The sequence below is a fragment of the Gymnoscopelus braueri genome (genome assembly GCF_963280865.1).
Source record: "Gymnoscopelus braueri genome assembly, chromosome: 8".
In the NCBI taxonomy this organism is placed as follows: Eukaryota; Metazoa; Chordata; class Actinopteri; order Myctophiformes; family Myctophidae; genus Gymnoscopelus; species Gymnoscopelus braueri.
The window spans coordinates 52,509,083-52,528,854 of NC_137609.1; the positions used below are offsets into that span (position 1 = coordinate 52,509,083).

The 19,772-nt window shown below is 39.6% G+C and overlaps 1 long non-coding RNA gene across 1 annotated transcript; it reads left to right on the top strand.

The window, feature by feature from the left end:
• Positions 1–17,473: 17,473 nt before the first annotated feature.
• On the top strand, positions 17,474–18,397 carry LOC308090174. Its single transcript, XR_013933591.1, has 3 exons — positions 17,474–17,594; positions 18,071–18,180; positions 18,353–18,397. It is a non-coding gene; the product is annotated as an uncharacterized lncRNA (long non-coding RNA).
• The last annotated feature ends 1,375 nt before the right edge of the window (positions 18,398–19,772 follow it).

A 19,772-nucleotide genomic window follows, 5' to 3' on the forward strand; every position in this document is an offset into this window, starting at 1 on the left:
AATATGAATTTATATGCGTGCGTGCGTGCGTGTGTGTGTGCGTGTGTTTGTGTGATAGTGGATTCATTGACACATACAGATGTATATTGTGTGAATTATGCTCAGAGTAATATGTACAGTTCATATTGTCATCATCATGAACACCATGGAAGCTGTTAGTTTTGACTTTTTGAATAGTTGTGTTGTGATGCTCATGGTTGAAACTAGGTCTCTACAGTGTGTGAGTTTAAATTACAGCGCTGCTTCTCAAAGGTTTTTATTTCAAGGACCCCCATAACTGTGAGAGTGTACAAATGGAACCAAACGGACCCGTTTGTACACTGTCAGAGTTACTGATCCGTAAGGGTCCATTTGGTTCCTACTGTAACTATCAACCATTTAGCTGGGGAGCCTGGATAAGCTATAGGCTGGGTGTGGCTGATCGCTCATTTATTGAAAATGTTTACGTTTGTCAGTGAGACTCAGTGGTGTAAAGTAACTAAGTACATTTACTCAAGTACAATACTTAAGTAGAATTTTGAAGTACATTTACTTTACTGGTGTATTTCCAATTTTCAGTACTTTTACTTCTATTCCACTACATCTCAGAGGCAAATAATATACTTTTACTTCAATTACTTGATAACTCATAGATTTGGATTATTGTTCATCATCACATCATACATTAACCACTTCAGCTCTGAATACATTTCGGCCATTTGAAAATAGCAGAAAATAGCAGATCTACAAGTTCACTATGTGACACATTGTGAACTTGTAGATCTGCTATTTTCAAAATATTTTTTACACATTTCGAAATGAAAGTGAAATTGGACATTCTACATAATGTGTACTTTCTACTTTGGTACTTTAAGTACACTTTGAAACCAATACTTTTGTACTTTTACTCAAGTAAATTCTGAATTTCTGACTTTTACTTGTTTCAGAGTATTTCTGCATCTCAGTATTGATACCTTTACTTAAGTAAAAAAATATGAGTACTTTTTCCACCACTGGTGAGTTTTTCAGTCTTTACTCTCATGTGTGACAGTGAGTAGAGGCTTTTTCTTCTTGACACTCCAGATTATAATCACCAGGACACAGACCCCACAACTATGAGAGTGTAATCAGAGTATCAGAGTTACAGACCTGTAAGGGTACATTTGGTTCCTAACTATCAATCATTTAGCTGGGGACCCCCTGGAACCCTGTCAAGGACCCCTGGGGGTCCCCGGACCCCACTTTGAGAACCACTGGTCTATGGTAAAGAGCGACCACTATGGCAGGAGGCGGAGCCAGAAAAAAGAGGTGTGGCAAAGTTTAGAAACATTCTATAGTCAGTGCCGCGAGAGAGAGCCGATTGGTTGTCACTCTAAAGCAGTGGTTCTCAAACTGTGGGTCGGTACCCCCAGGGGGTCCCAAATGATTTTGAGGGGGTCCCTAGATGACAGTAAAGTGAGAATTGAAGGACTTTTAAGACCTTTTCAATACCTCAAAAATAAATTACAAAATAAAAAATGACTGCATCAAAAGTAATCAACTGACTATAAAATACAAAATTGCCAAATTGTCAAATATTACCTAAGAAAGAGGCAAACATTGTGCCGATCTACAAGCTCACAACGCCTCGCAACTCTGTGGAACTGAGTCAAACAAAATGTTATGCCTCAACTCCTACAATTCCAAGTGATTGTCAGGGTGGGGGGTCCCCAGTTCAAACAGGATTATTTTGGGGGGTCCCCAGTTCAAACAGGATTATTTTGGGGGGGCCCCAGTTCAAAAAGGATTATTTTGGGGGGTCCCCAGTTCAAATAGGATTATTTTGGGGGGTCCCCTTTAGTTCAAATATGATTATTTTGGGGGGTCCCCAGTTCAAATAGGATTATTTTGGGGCGTCCCCAGTTCAAATAGGATTATTTTGGGGGGGTCGCAGCCTGAAAGTTTGAGAACCCCTGCTGAAGCTGTGGTGTGAAATAGGAGTGGCCTAGGCGTGCACACCAAGGTTCACATCACCTGGTTGGATGTTTCACATGCCTTTGTAATGGGTACAAATTACACCCATTTAGCTGAAAAACACTGTTTTAGAAATTACTTCTACTCTCAATACATCTCAAAGGCAAATATTGTACTTTTAACTCCACTACAATTATTTGACAGCTTTAGTTACCAGTTACTTTATAGAGTTAAATTGTTATTACAAAACATACCCCTTAAGCCCTATTTTGTCGTCTATTTGAAAATAGCTGATTCACAAGCTTGTAGATCTGCTATTTTCTAAAAACAAATGTTGAAAAAGTTGAGTACTTTTACTGTAAGTAAACAAGCACGCACGCACGCACACACTCACACACACACACACACACACACGCACGCACACGCACACGCACACACACACACACACACACACACACACACACACACACAGTCATAGTATCTCTCAATTAAGTTCAGCTCAATATTTGATGAAGTCATATGATATGTACTTAAACAGAAGGTGGCTAAATGAATCACATCACAACTAGAGAGGATCATGTTGTGATTACAAGGTGTAAGTGTTGTTTTGGGTGCATGGCTGTAGGTGAGACAGTCAACAGGACACACACGGTTAACTCGGCTATGGACTGGGGTCAGAGGTCATACATCTACTAGGGTGAATGTATGTGTTATTCCCTCTAGATGGAATCTTCCTCTTGCTCATCGTCTTCATCAGTGAGAGTTGTTTATTCTTAAACGGATAGTCCCAATCCTTGGTTCTGATTGGCTCACACTGTAATCTACTCCTCAGATCAGTTTATATCAGTCACAGGTGTGTTATTTGTGTATCCGTAGCAGAACGAGGTAACGGGAGCGCTTGTTTTCCTTACAAGCTCCGGCCGTGCAGAGCTTCTAAACACTGTGACTGAGGGGCTTCGGGCGGGGCTTATAATGAAAACAAGCTCTTCTGTTCCCTCGCAAACCATCTGTGTTGGAGTCCGTTGTTGTTACAGTGAAGCTCAATTAGTTTCTGTTTTTTATGTTTCTCCTCAGCTCTCCAAGATAAACCAACACACAACACAACAGGTCTGTCTGACTGTCTGTCTGTCTGTCTGTCTGACTGTCTGTCCGACTGTCCGTCTGTCTGTCTGACTGACTCAAAATATGCAATGACACAGGGAGGCAACACATCACAACATGTTATAATGGTGGTGATATATATATATATATATATACATATATATATATATACAGAGAGAGAGAGAGAGAGAGAGAGAGAGAGAGAGAGAGAGAGAGAGAGAGAGAGAGAGAGAGAGAGAGAGAGAGAGAGAGAGAGAGAGAGAGAGACTTGCTTTGGGATTTGTGTATTTTTTAAAGGTAAATCAACTCAAATGTAATGTCTTACTTTCTCCAGAGGTGGAGCCCTTCCTCATCTTAGCCAACGGCCTCAACCTGATGAAGATCAACATGAACGGCTCCAGCTCCACAGAGCTCAAACAGGTGAAAACCATTAGACATAACAACACATCCTATGTAATCCTATACAATATTCTACACACACTGCTTTAGACATGCTGGAATGTATTCCAGTCTGAGACTAACACAATGCTGTGGTGTGACAGGACTTGAAGAGAGCATGGGCTCTGGACTTTGACTATCAGCAGCAGATGATCTACTGGATAGAGGTGACACAACTGAACCCAGACCACAGCATGATCAGTCGTATGCACATCAACGGCAGTGACGTCCAGGTCAGTGTGACAATGACAACTATGAGGATGAATGACGGATACTTGTTTACAAAATGCTTATGATTGTAATTCAGAATACTTATAATAGTATTTAGACTATGGGTAACCCAGATTGGGGGGGGGGGGTCTAAGTCTATACAGGATATATGCTCATTTCTAAAGTGACAATTTTAAAAGGACCTTTAAAACCTTTGTAATATCTAATATCTATATTTACAAAAGGAAAACAAGAAAAATACGACCATTATTTCTAGGCAAGAAGACAAAATTATTATTTTGGGGGGTCGTGGTCTGAAAAGAACCACTGAATTAGTGTACATGTGCTCGATGAGATGTGAGATTGAATCTGAAACCTGGTCTTGTCTCACATCTATCTCCTCCGTCTGTCCTTGGTTTCCTGTCTCTCTACACCAGGTTTTAAAACATTTTTATATGATCTTGTTATGTTGACGTCAGTCAATCCATAACACATGGATAGGCTACTTATTATTTATGTTTTCTCCATGGTTGTTTATGAGATGTTGTGACGACGGCTCTCCTTAATAAGTCAGTTTGTTTACATACTGTATCTGTATGGACAAACACTCACTGACATGCGCAGCATTTCTCATTGTTGTATGTTATGTTGTCACATACATCATTGTGCTTAATATGCTCAGCTGTACATTTATCACAATTCAATTCAAAACATATTGATTTCACGTGTGGCAGATCGGCTATAAATACAGAGAAACAAATGGAAAGACATTTTTTAAATATTTGAACCTTTTTATTCCCATTTGAATCCCATGTCATCGAAAGTGGCCTCCTAGCTCCAAAGTGTGTTTGGACACACACACATACACGCACGCACACACGCACACACACACACACACACACACACACACACACACACACACACACACACACACACACACACACACACACACACACACACACACACACACACAGTATAACTCCTCTCCCTCCTGCCCAATTATGCCACCCCTACCCCATACAGTCAAGACTTTGACAAGTTGCTCTACACTATCATAAGACTGAAGGCATGGTGAGTATATTCAGAGTGCATGTATGGTTCATTGACAGGTCCTTCACAACAAGTCGACCATCACACCATGGGGTCTAGCTGTTGATTGGGTGGGAGGAAACCTCTACTGGTGTGACGATGAGCATCACACCATAGAGGTGTCCAAACTAAACGGGTCGTACCCAACAGTCCTGCTCAACACTGACCTGGACCAGCCACGATCCATAGCTGTGGATGTACGCTACGGGTAAGAGCACTGTGGTGACATCATGAACCTCACATTACATTTATCAACCATCCTGTGAAACACCACGGATACAAGAAGACTGAATTACATCTAAACATAAAACTGATGACATTGCATCATATGATGTTCCTCTTGCAGATCTAAGTTTGAAGGGTCACTAAAAAGATTCTTAGACATTGTTTAAACAACATTGTAGTTCAAAAACAATTTAAATAAAACCTGAGATCACCTGAGAGCACCACAGTCCACTGATGCTTTTAAAACAATACTAAAAACCTGCCTTTAGTTTTAGTTTTTTATCGTAAAATTGGGTGGTCAGGGGCAAGATTAAAAAAGCGCAGGAAAATAGTGAAAAAAGCCAATCTGCAAGCTCACACCATGTCACAATGTGACACGTTATCTTATAGATCTGCAATTATCACATTTTTTTTGTGAACTGGTTTTCGTTATTTCGATAGTTTTCATATTGTATGTCCACTATGTGTGATTAGTTGTGAATAGTGACCCTGACACAGTGTCTCCCTGACAGATACTTGTACTGGTCAGACGTAAGTGACAACAACCCCCACATAGAGAGGATGGGGATGGACGGCACCGACAGGACAGTCATCGTTAAGGATAAGATCTCCAAGCCCTACAGCCTGACGTTAGACTACATCAATGATCACATCTACTGGACCAACGAGGAGAAATACATTGAGTTTGCCAACCTGGATGGAACCAACAGACACACAGGTAACACACGCACATACACATACACATTTCATTTCTAGTTTTTAGTAGAGATCATCTGGTTTAAATAGTTTATTTTAACCCATTAAGACCGGGAACGCATCTCTGTCATTTTTGTATTTATTTGGGCTATTCAAAAATAGCAGATATACAAGTTGTATACTGCTTTTTTTTAAGAAAAAACGTGAAAATGTGTGCAAATCTATGAATATATATATTTTTAAAGCCAACATTTGTCACTCAAATCTTTGCTTCTGGGGGGATTCTAAAAAAAATCTTCTAAATCCTAAAACATATTTTTAAATGTATTTGGCCGTGGACCCCCCATCTCAAAATATTTTGTTCCAGGGACACCCCCTCCCAGAAGTTGTAACAGAGTTAAAAATGTTCGCTTTAAAAATAAATATATATATTCAAAGATTTGCAATTTCTTTCAATAAAATATAGCAGATCTACAAGCTCGTAGCGCGGCACTCGGTGCCGCGCTCCAAGCTTGTAGATCTGCTATTTTTGAATAGCCAAAGGAATCTAAAAATGTGACACACAGATGCGTTCCCGGTCTTAATGGGTTAATAAAAAGCAAGGAAAGCAGTGAGAACATTATTTACTTTGTTATAATCTACTGGTGTATGTTAAAGCACCATTTTCTTTGTACTTTAACTTTTAATACTTTATTCATGCATTTTGTAATAGTCTGACACTTTTTATTGGGGGTTTTGTGTGTCTGTAGTTGTGAGTCAGGACGACATCTATGCTATTACTCTGTTTGAGGATCACATCTACTGGACAGACACAGATACCAGCTCCATCTACAGAGCCAACAAGACTCAGGGAACCAACAAGATCAGTCTCATCAGCAACCTGATCGTTCCAGCTGACATCCACATCTACCACCCCTATAGACAACCTGAGGGTCTGTACCACCTACTGTATACAACACTCTCATTATTACTCTTCATGCTGTTTTATTACTTTTATGTATTGTGTATTATTGTATTATTTGATCTGTTTTGAATAGTGTTGTATAAACAACCTGGTGTCCCTATTCTGATCATGTAATTATAGGCAAGCTTACTTGCTTGCATTTTAGGCAGCATTTAATTTATTTCCCCCCACAAAATAGCAGATCTACAAGTGCACAGAACGTCACAATGTAACGTGTTGTGAACTTTTAGATTGTCAATTTTTGCTATTTCATATATCAGCTAGTTGTTTTTAATCCCCCCCCACACCAAAATATAAAGGGATGAAGGAAGGAAGAAAGACAGGTTATGATTTTAACTCTGACACATCTGTGTGTCTTGGGTACAAAAGGTTTATAAAGCACTGTTGTAACATATACAGTAGGTGGACAGTGACTTTGACCACTTTCACTGTCAAAACCTTTGCATCATGCATGTCACACAAACAGAATGTGATGCGTTTTGTTGATATAACAAGTTTTTTCATATAGATTCCTATCCACAATCCACTTGATCAAAACCATTGGTGTTGTGTGCCGCATTCTGTTTGTGTGACATGCATGATGCAAAGGTTTTGAAAGTGAAACTGGTCAAAGTCACTGGCCACCTACTGTAGGTGTGTGTTCTCATAGTCATTACATGTGTGCATGTTTTCTCCACCCTGCAGTGTCTGGTCATCCATGTCAGACCAACAATGGAGGCTGCAGTAACCTGTGTCTGCTCTCACCTGGAGGGGGCTACAAGTGTGCCTGTCCCACCTACCACCACTTGACAGCTGACAACAAGCAGTGCATGTCCAGCTGCACTGCCAGCCAGGTGATTCACCTCAGCTTCACTTGTGTTACTCTGTATGACTTTATGTCTCATGTCTGGTCTTGATACATTACTTCATTTTAATGTAATTTATTTATTATTATTTGTTTTCAATAAGCAAGAAAAAACTAAAGAAATTAAGAGAATAAATAAGATCAGCGTCAAAGTAATTATAACATCATCAGTAAATGATGTTCCATGTTGGATACAAGAGTAGGACAAAGATATATAAAAACGTCCTACCCCTTCTTTGTGTTGTGTCTCAAAATAAATAAATATTTAGGCTTTCTGCCCCAGTCTTTACACACTCACATTGAAAGCAAAACAAACAAGACAATACAGTCTGAATGATGCACCAAAACAAAACCAACATCTCCCGTACCTAGACTAGCTATTCTATTTAATACGTCCATTTTAAACATTCATTTTGTTTAAACTCATTTCATGTCGTACGTTGTTTCAATTCCTCTTCACATTTGTTCCACAGAGTACAGTAACTCCTTTAACAGAAATACAATGATATTTTGCATTGGTCCTCCTCACTAACTGTTGTTTGAACATACAGATTCCTCTCAAATTGTGTTGACTCTCTCTCATTTGGAAAAACGTTGGATATTGTCTGTTAATAATATGTTTTTTTGCGTTGTACATTATTTGAACTGTTCAGTGTTAACTGACTCTAAACAGAATCCTCTGTCTCCCTCATCAGTTTGTTTGTAAGAACTACAAGTGCATTCCATTCTCATGGAAATGTGACACAGTAGATGACTGTGGGGACCGATCAGACGAACCTGCAGATTGCTGTGAGTAAAGACTTAAAAATGACCTGTGTCCACACACACTTGAAGAGTTTAACTGGCATTCCAAGTTGTATCATCCCATCGGAAAAAATGTACACTAGGCCATGAGCCTGCCCAGAGGAAAGCATAATCCAAGTTTGAGCTCTCATCTCTGGCTCATTTGTTTCTTAAGCCATAAATGAGATCAATGTGAGGCAAAAAGGAGATATCAGCTTATGGCTCCTGTTTCTCATCGTTTTCTCCTGAGAAATAGACTCAGTATGTCTCCGATGGAACCTCTGATGAGCCATACAGGAGATCTCAAAAATGGCTTAAATGTTTCTCAATGTAGCAGCATTGTTGCATCTCAAATGTATGTTTCTCATTGTTTTCTCCTGAGAAATAGACTCAGTATGTCTCAGATGGAGCTCTGATGAGCTATATAGGAGAGCTCAAAAATGGCTTAAATGTTGCTCAGTATAGCAGAATTGTTGCTTCTCAAATATAGCTCAGAGTGAGAGCTCAACATAATCTCATTTAGAGCTCTTTAATACTGAGATCGATCAAATCCCATAAGACTCAGATAGGCGCCAGACCTTAATTATTCATAACATATCAAAAGTCTACCAAAATCTGACCACTAGAAATGACTGAAAAGACTCCTTAATTTATTAATAGACAAATCATTTTGGTGATCCAATTAGCACATATCAATTATAGTTGAGTCATTATAAGCATATTTATGGGTGGCAGTGGCTCAGGGGTAGAGTGGGTCACTGTGGCTGGATGGTAACCGCAAGGTTGCCAGTTCAAACCCGGGCTCCCCCAGAGTTAGTGTCGAAGTTTCACTGAACCTCTACAGTATATTGCTCCTGATGTGCTGGTTGGTGCATTGCATGGTTTCCGCCACCATCGGTGTGTGAATGGGTGAATTGATGCACAATCTATGTAAAGTGCCTTGGATAAAGGTGCTACATAAATGCACCATTTATGTTAAAATCTAAAAAATTCCAATGTAATTGGACATTTCTCCTTTTTCCACAAGACAAAATGTCCAGTATCAGTGATTTAATTTCAGTTATTATTAACAATTTGTTGAAGCCTTCAGGATATCTCATTTGACACCAATAAGGAATGAATTCATTATTACTGGGACTTACTGTGAAATACAAATACAAAAACTGGGAGACCACGTGATAGATTATGAACGTTTTGGAACAAATTCCTTACCAAGAAATAGGTGACTAGTATCATAAACAATTAAAATGAATGCGATTCAACTTCCCTAGGCTCTACTAGGCCTATAGGGAACCAGATTAAAGTTGGGGTGCCTGCAACCTTATACAGGGATTTTAATTCTGACCTCAATAGCATCGACTACATACCTGGACAAGGAAAGTGGTGCTGTGAGGATATTATTTTTTGATTTTCGAAGCGCCTTTAACACCATACAGCCCCCCCCCCCCCTTCTGAAAGACAAACTGAACAGCATGCATGTTGGCCCACACCTTGTGTCCTGGATCATGGACTACCTCACTGACAGACCACAATACGTCAGGTTGAGGGACTTTACATCTGACTCTGTGACCTGCAGCACAGGAGTCCCCCTGCTGGCCTCCCTTCTCTTCACCCTTTACACGGCAGAGCTCAGACACTGCACAGAGATGTGCCACCTGCAGAAATTCTCAGATGACGTCGACACCGCCATCGTCGGGTGCATCAAGGGGGAGGGGGGGGGGGGGGACCAAGCTTGATTCTGTGGCGGTGATGGCAGAGAAGAGGACTCCGGCTAAGACACTAGCTATTCTAGATGATGACAGTCATGCACCCACTGCACACAGCACTTTTTTTTCCCAGAAAAGCAAATTTAGTAACAGGTTTTTATCCCAGACAGATATAATTAGGAACTCCTTTATCCCAAGGGCCATTAGACTGTACAATGAATCTATCTATCTATCTATCTATCTATCTATCTATCTATCTATCTATCTATCTATCTATCTATCTATCTATTTTTCTATCTATCTATCTATCTATCTATCTATCTATTCCTACATACAAAGGAAAGCTTTATTAGTTTATTTATATTTCACTCAAATAGTATGAGATATCCACTTTGTAAAATGCCTCAGGGTCAAAGCAACCAAAGATTTGGCACCCCAATATCTTCAAAGTCCAATCTGACCCAACAACCGCCTCGCACGCTCAGATCAGCCAACGCAGGGAGGCTGGCTGAACATTCACTAAAACAGCCGGGACAATGCTTCACACATCCCAGACTCTTCTCCCTTCTTTTTCTTAAAAGATTAGTTTTTTTGGCCTTTTCGCCTTTAAAGTGGAGATAGACAGGAAAGAGGAAGAGAGAATGGGAGAGACATGCAGTAATAAGGACATGATGAATGGGACTCGAACACGTGACACGCTGACAGGCCAGGGCCTTATGTGGCATGTGCCTGGACCACTTGGCCATGGGTGCCCACTCTTCTCCCTTCTGGCTCCAAAACTATTGCAATCAAAACTGCAGACAGCACTCCCAAACTGCCATACTGCCATAGTCTTAACACCTATTCAGACCTTCCAGGCGTATGTGCAACGGCTAAACTTATGTAATTTAGCATTTTATGTAGACTATAGCACTCTAAAATGTATACTCATAGCTTCACTGTTCAGATAATATATAATGTATACTCATAGCTTCACTGTTCAGATAATCTACTGTTAGACATATTAGGTTCTTAGCTTGCTTATGATTCTTGATGACTATTTCTATGTATTTGATGTATTACCATGTGTTGTCTGCTAAATGCCTGAATTGTAATTGTAATGTCACCTGGGCCTAGATCGTACATCCTCTGAAGGGTACCCCCTCCAGAGTTAGGGGAGTATGAGGGGTGAATTGTGTGACGATCAGTGAGGGGGCCAAATTGTGGGAGTGGGAGATGTGGTGGCTCTCTAGGTGGGTATTGGGAGGTTGGGGGTGGGTGTGGAGGTCAAGAGGGAGTCCCCTTATCCCCTCTACATATCTGAAGATGAAATAATAAATGAATTGAAACCAAGTCACTCAATTCTTCATGCAAATATTGCAGATCTTTCACCGCTGATATAGGTCACATCTCCCTTTAATTTAAACATATTGGGTGCGACCTTCAGAACCCTATTGCCCGGGACTTTGGGCGATATGAGGCTTGGGAGATTATCGAAAAAAAACCTATGCCTAACCCTAACCCTATTATATGTGCGCATTCAGGCTGAGAAGCTGATGAAGAAAAAAAATATCTGGAGCGATTAGTTACAGATTTTGTGCTCGACACCGTACGTAAATTGCAAATGTACTGCTTTTACTGCGGTCGCTTATTCTCTGTGCTCATTGACTCGTACGAGCTCATCTTTGGATATGTTGTAGAGCAAGTTGAGACCTGCGTAACGATGTCGCTTATCGTTTGGACATTCCCTCGCAGCGTTACTACTTTATTTTATAATAAAATGACCGTTGCACGTGCCAACTCACTGAGGGTGTCATAATGCTCTGTGTGACGTCTAATTTTATGAAAAAATATATAGTAGCCTTGTAGGGCCCAGAACACTGAGAAAACCCCCAAAATCAGTCACTTCTGGGTGGTTTGAGCCACTTCGAGGTATCTGCGATGATGGCACCAACATAATTATTAGTTAATAATTAGTACGTTTGTAGATCTGATATTTTTACAAGTCTGATGCTTGATTTAACCACTTTCCCAAGGTCGTAGAAGGTCGGGATTGACGTCATTCGATCGGGCGTCCTCGAAATAGGGGGAGGGGTGTTCCTAAGTCCAGAGCTCAATGAATGTTAGGGACCCAAAATAGTGTCACTACAAAGTACTACCAATCGACTCCAAATTGCCTGAAACGTGCTCCTAACATGGGTTGGTCAATTTTGGCCTCAACACAAAAGGGGAGGTCTTAAAAAATATATATATGTATATATATATATATATTACTATTATTTGTATTATTATTATTATTATTATTATTATTATTATTATTATTATTATTATTATTATTATTACCCTTATTATTACTACTACTACTGCAGGACCACATTGGAAACAAGTGTTTCATTAAACTTTGATTTGTTATCCTGGGTTTATAAGTTATATTGTGATTTATTTTACCAAAATCTAATCAAATACTATTACTACTACAGCTGCAACTATAGGCTAAATATAATAGTAATAATATATTCTAGATATTAATATAATAACATTCTAATTTAACATTATATTTGTATAAATATGTACGTACATACGTATTTAATACTTTTATTATATTGATCATATTATTATGTATATTATAATTATAATGATTGATATCATCTCTATCGATCGATCGATGTCTGTCTGTCTGTCTGTCTGTCTGTCTGTCTGTCTTTCTGTCTTAATCTTTAGATAGTAACTATTAATTTAATCTAATTTAATCTTTAGATAGTAACTATTAATTTAATCTAATCTTTAGATAGTAACTTCCTTCTGTAGTTCACACATTACATGTCAGCAGTGCAAGGGTTAAGTGACCAAACAAGGCAGTGACGTCATACATTCCTTTGATCTGGATAGCTGGTGTGAACCAGTTTGTGTTTGAAAGCCCATGGTGACTCAAGGCAGCTGCTGCTGCAGACTGCAAGACGACCATGGAGTTATTTAATGTATTCCTTTTTGGTAGGTGAAACTTAAACAATACATAACTGTGGATAATGTAACTGTTACCTGTATGTTAAGAATATTGGCTGTGGTATTTTTTGTAGAAGTGTGTATTTTAAGAGGTCATGCTGGTGTAACCAGGGTTTGAGAAATATAAACATGTATGAGTATGCCCAGTGAGAAAACATTATACAGAAAAACATCAGCTAAGATAAGCACTTATTCTGTAAAGAGTACTTTTATTTTGTCACTTCCTGTTGAGTCAAGCTAAGTCCTGTGTGTAGATCATGTGACTTCCTCTTCCTCTACACATGATACAGACAGTAGACTGTGTGGAGCCAAGCCACTATATTGATTAAAAGTTACTAAAAGTTGATAAAGTCAAGCTAAAAACATCCAGAAGCTGTTTATAGATAAGACCACTCATCTGGGTGCAACCAGATGAGCCCTGACTTCGTGTTTGAAGTTAGAGGAGATAAACCAGCATGGTGAGGCTTGTGTGCTAAAAACGATTAGCATGCTTATGCTAGCGCTAGCCACTAATGCTAATATACACAGGAGTATGCCATTGACTTAAGCTTAAAATGCTAGCATGCTAATGCTAACTTAGAGTTGATGATGTGATATGAATGAGGTTGATGTTTACTGTATCAATGAACAACTGGACATGCTGAATGTTTTTGTAGAGTAGTGTTGAACACTCTGATCCTGTGTTTTCACACTAAAAAGATGCACTTTGGTTTTAAAGCTAATTTTTACTGCATGTGTCTGTATAGGCTGCCTTCCCTGCATTAACTGAGGTGGCCATTGCAGTATACAGGTCACAAATGTTTGATACTGGTGTAGCAATGTTATGCCATTATTATGTAAAGAGACATTGTTTATTTTTGTTTAAAGGATTTATTTGTAATAGTCCTGATTATTTGAATTTGATTAATTTATTTTGTTTTGATGAATGGAATTTTACAGTAATTAATGTTTATTGGTTAAATTGTAATTCCTGTTAATGTGAGTAATAGAGATAATTTCATGAATGAAGCTAAGCTTTATTTTATGTTATGGTCCCCTATACCATATAAGGAAATGAATACATTCTGATCTTACTTATTGTAGGTCAGGTTTTTTGGAATCGCTTGGAGTTTGATTCTGCTTGGACACCTTGATGTTTGATGGCGAGCTACCCAACGGAGATGAACCAGAAGATCAACTAACAATAGCATGCAGAAGATAGATGACTGAATCCACTGACTGTCTTGATACACAGTAAGTGTAAGTAAGTAAAATAATCATATTTGAACTGGGGACCCCCCAAAATAATCATATTTGAACTAGAGACCCCCCAAATTAATCCTATTGAAACTAGAGACCCCCCAAAATAATCCTATTGAAACTAGAGACCCCCCAAAATAATCATATTTGAACTGGAGATCCCCACCCTGACAAGCACTTGGAATTGTAGGAGTTGAGGCATTCAATTTAGCTTGACTAGTCTGTTTCACTGTTAAATATTGTGAAATTAGCAGATCTACAAGCTCACAATGTCTCACACTGCGAGGCGTTGTGTGCTTGTAGATCTGCTATTTTCACAATTGTAGCCTCTTTCTAATATAATTTGACCAGTTTTTATATAATAGTATAGTTTGATTATTACTTAATACAGTAATGGTATTTTTTCATTTCATTTTCCTCTTATCTTTTTGTTAGGTATTAAATTGTCACTTTACTGTTAACTGGGGACCCCCCAAAATCATTTGGGGAACCCCCTGGGGTCCTGACCGACAGGTTGAGAACCAATGATATAGATATTCTCTATTTTCACAATTGTTGCCTCTTTCTTATATCATTTGACAATTTGGCCAATGTTTGACCAGTTTTTATAGTATAGTTTGTTGTTTACCTTTGATTCAGTAATGGTCTTTTTCTTTCTTTTTGAGGCAATAAAAAGGTCTAAAAGTCCTTAAATTGTCACTTCACTGTCATCGGGGGACCCCCCCCCCCCACCAAAATCATGTGGGGACCTCCCTGGGGGGACAATTAATACTGCAGGGTTAGACAGTGGCACACGTTGTGAGGGTGTAGGCTGCCCATTATTGAGAATGTTGCCCAAAATAGGGACACCAGGTTGAAATCGGACTATTATTAGTATTAGTAATTCGTATTATTATTATTAGACTGTGGCTTATGTAGTTTGTATATTTGGCTGTTTGTCTTGACTGTAAGGCCCTTTGCAACTGTCTTGTCTAGCCTCATGTATACATATGCCAGTGGTGCTAGTGGTTATTTGTTTAATTCTCTTTTTTACTATTACTTAGTTATTTCTTATTGGCGTCTAGACATTACCAAACATTGTTTCTAATGTATATTATCCTTTTATCCCTTGCCTCATAGAGCACTACCCAATGTTGCAGGACAGATATGCAGCCAGTGGAGCTAAGTGAGTAAGCCACTATTCATGTTAACACCACTGATACCTGGCAGACAAATGACAAACATCTGACACTCATCATGGCATGATGTGGCAACATGTGTATGAATTCAGTTTCTGCTATTAGAAACGTAATGCCAGGTTACACTTTTAAATTGTAATTGTTTATTTTTGTTATGTTTTCTGGCAGTCTGGAAGAGTCAACTGAGAGCCTAAGACCAGACCCAACAAGGATGTTTCCCAGGTCTTGGACCTTGAATAACAACCCAGATGGGCCTTTATTGACCCATGCTTCAAAGAACTGGAACATGTAAGCAAATGTATTCCTTTGAAGTAGGCCTCCATGTGCTTCCTTACCTGGTTAACGCCAGGCTCTACTTTTCTAATATTTGTTGTCTCTCTGTGATCTCTCTCTAGTTATGGATGAACACCTGTAGATCCTCGTTGGAGGAATGTGAACTGACCCGCTCTCTCTTTATCTGTCTGTGTCATAGGATGAACTCTGACAAATCCTCGATTGATGGAACTTCTACTTTGTACCCAAAGTGATCCGCTGTGGGACCTTATATGAAAAGCAGCTGGACAAAGGTAATTACTGTTTCTGACAGAGTATCTCATGAAAGTATACGCTTTTTTAAATAACTGGCAGCTGTAAATTAATGTTTTTAACATTGCAGCACGCCTGACATGTCTCCATCACATGAAGTTAGAACATACAGGCTATGCTCACATCCTTGAGGTAAGAAATGTGCATATATGGCAATTTTAATATTTGACTATAAGATTCCGAATGCAACGCATGAATTTTCTGTGATACCTGTGAACCTTGTGATACCTTTTACCCCGATCTACAGCCATACCCTCCAGCCTCTTCTACGCAGGCCTGCCGACCTGTTGATGAGGTATGTTTTCTTTAGATTTAACCCATTTAGACCTACAAGCTCGTAGCACAGCACTCGGTGCTGCGCTATGAGCTTGTATAGTAGCCTATAGTTTTGATGATTTAATAATTTTGTACAATTAAGGGCCATTTGTCTTTTCTGCACAGCCGTATGCAGCTACATATATGGACTTGGATCAGTGGAACCAAGAAACACCCAGTGCACTGCAACCTCCATCTCCGTCCAGTGATGCTCCAGTAGAAGGTGTGGTTCCTCAGCTAAGTGTCAGCAGACTTGGCACTGTTGTCCTTAAAATTCAGGATTCATAGATGAGTTTTGCATTCTACTTTTTTAAAAAAAACTTTTCTTTACAGTTTTTGACGTGCTTTCAATCTTTCTAGGTCAACCAAATCCATCTGACCAGAGCATACCAGAGGGTCAAGGGTGGCAGCCTTGCGACTCTTGTCGGTCTGAGGTGGAGAAGCTCCAGCTCCAGTTGAGGAGGATAACCACTGCGCTCTCCAGTATCAGTAAGTTTTATTGCCTGTAATGTTGCAGTTTTCAGTTGTCTGCTAATTTCTTTGTCTCACTTGAAACTTTACTTTATCCTGTACCTCTTTTGTGAGTTCTCTGACATGACTGGAAAACATTGGTATCCCAAAATAAAACTGTTTTCTGTTTACTGAAGAGCTGGGGAGATCGACCCCTCCTACTGAACAAATACTCATCAATGACTGCTATCAGAATATACTGTAGAGCTATATAGAACAGTACTCAATCTTATTGTTTTACAAATACACTCAGTAGACTCAGATTTTTTTGTCTTTGTTCTAGGCTCTGAGCAACTAGACGCACTGAAGGGCTTTATCACCCTGGTCGGTGACCTAGAGTCTGGAGTGTCCAGCCTCGGGCAGCAGGAGCTATATCCAGGTATGGATGTATACGTTTGCCATACATTTCACACTGAACCTGACGTTCTTGGTAGCGAGTGATCCGTGTTGTGAGCTGCAACTAGATAGTGAAGTTTTCAGAAGGTCACAGTTGTCTGTTTTCATGGTGCGCAGAAAGGGGTCAGTAGCTGAGCCTTACAAGTGCAAAACTGATGTCTTAAAATGCAGTTTGTTAATTGCTCGCTCTCTATTCACAGGCTGTGGACAGATGATTTCATCTGTGCAGCTGGCAGCCATACACCAGCGTGCCAGGAAGGACTGCAAAAGGCTATTCCAAGCCTTGTTCGAGGTGTTCTTCACCCATGAGGAGTGCCGCAATGCCGTCGTATACGGAAAGCATGGTGTCATCCCAGAGGGGAAGAACAAACTGGATGAGGCGAAGAGGGATGCACTGTTCAGTAAGTATTTGTCACACCACTAGTTCCTCAGAGTAGTGTTATAGATGGCCAGTCAGTGGAGTTGGTAACCACTTATAGATATATATCTTGGGGTATCTCGTGACAATGTATACACATGTCTGTCTTACTGTGTTGTGTTTTTAGGGCTTTTATTATCTGCTGTAAAAGGCCCAGCTTGGGACATATAAATATACTTGATCCTTGACAAGTCTTGGTTTTGTAAATTATATTCTCAATTTATGATGTCACCAATACATTATCATTGGGGAATTTGGCTGCCTTTGTGCAGTAAAGAAATGCTGGTTTCAACATGTTGCGCTGGTGGGACGTACAGTACACTCTGAACCAGGTTGGCCTCGTCTGTGGCTATGCTGTGCTCAGTCTGTAGAGAGTCATATAGTCTTTACAATGTATATATTTAACCGGGGGAAACCCATGTTGACTGACTTGTGTCATGTCATCTTCTCTGTCTGCAGACTACGTCTTGCGGTGTTCCTCTCTGGCATCATGGACAAATGTTTTCACTGCAGAGGGCTTGAAGAAAGCCATGACCAATAAGTGCCGAAGCCGTGCTGCAAAGGACTAGGTACCCCAGTGTTTTTGGCAGCAGAACTACTGTTTTGGTTGTGGCAATATGTTAAAGATGATGCACTTTTGCTCTTAAAGGACCACTTTTCAACCTGCTTTCATAAAATTGGTCCTCACTAATGTTCATGATAAAATACTACCCTTTTTTTCCTACTCGGTCTGTCTCATAGGAGGGCTGTGGGCAGTTCAGAAACCTGTCCACCAGTGACATCATCAATTCACGATAATACAAATCTAAATATGTTTTAAAAATATCTTGTTTAATAAAAAAAAAACTGCCAAACGATGATGTCACTGGTGGATGGGTTTCTGAACTACCCACAGCCCTCCTATGAGACACAGAGTAGAAAAAAATGGTAGTATTTTATCATGAACATTAGTGAGTACCAATTGTATGAAAAGTGGTGAAGTGGTCCTTTCAACTTTTATGTACATTTTGATGCCAATACATTATTTTATTTTTTTGATATATATAAATAAATGAGTCAGCTCAAATCTGATCACATTATGGGACTAGTCGTAAGGTCATTAGGCTGGCTGTGGGTTAGGTTACAGGTCGGCTGTGCGGACGGGACCTTCTTAGGCATTAGGAGGGCTGTATCTCAAGGGGGGTGCTGGGCGAGCCGAGACCTAACGCAACAGGTTGCCTCCCACCTGGCATCAGTGGATACGATTAGGTAAAGGAGATATTCGTACTGGTCAGATGGTGTCTTAAATAGCTCTGTATAGAGTCAAGATGAAAGGGCAGCCATATCATCTGTCTTCCAAGTGTTGTGAAATAATGTTACTGTGACTCATGATCATCTAGGAGCTTGACATGTCCTATCGTTAATAACCATGTTTGCTGTGTAAACCTTCGTCTGCAATAAACTCCAGATCTACTTTCTCCAACGTCGTTGTCTGTCTTACATTCAAACCTTCTTGCACGCACCAATGAACAGTTTTTCATATAATGTGATGCATTATTGTAGTGGTTTTCAACCAGCATGTGGTTGAGGCATTGTTTGTGGCACAATTGAAGCTGGTTTTTTATTTATTAGCATGTTCACTGTTTCTCCTATAAAGCTCAATGTGAGAAAGGGGAAATTAAATCTCAATTATTGCTAATGTATGTCTCAATGAGAAGCTAAAGAGACCTCACCTATGTCTCATTTAGCTCTCAAATACAGCTCTTAATGTATCTCTCAAATACAGCTCTTAATGTATCTCGCCTATGTCACATTTATCTCTCAAATACAGCTCTTAATGTATCTCGCCTATGTCTCATGTATCTCTCAAATACAGCTCTTAACGTATCTCGCCTATGTCTCATTTATCTCTCAATACAGCTCTTAATGTATATACCCCTGTCTCAAACTATGTCTCGTTTCGGCTCCTAATATTCAAGTTAGGAGCCATAAGAATCCATAGGTGATCTTTAAATGATCTTCAAATGAGAAATAAAAGCTGGTTGCTCAAGAGAAGCATCTGAGATTAAAATGAGAAGCAGATTTTTCCTCCACATACTTAACTTCAGGGTATCAAAACATCAAAACATCAAAAAATCCAACATACAGACAAGATGATGCAAAAATCTGAAGAAATCAAACC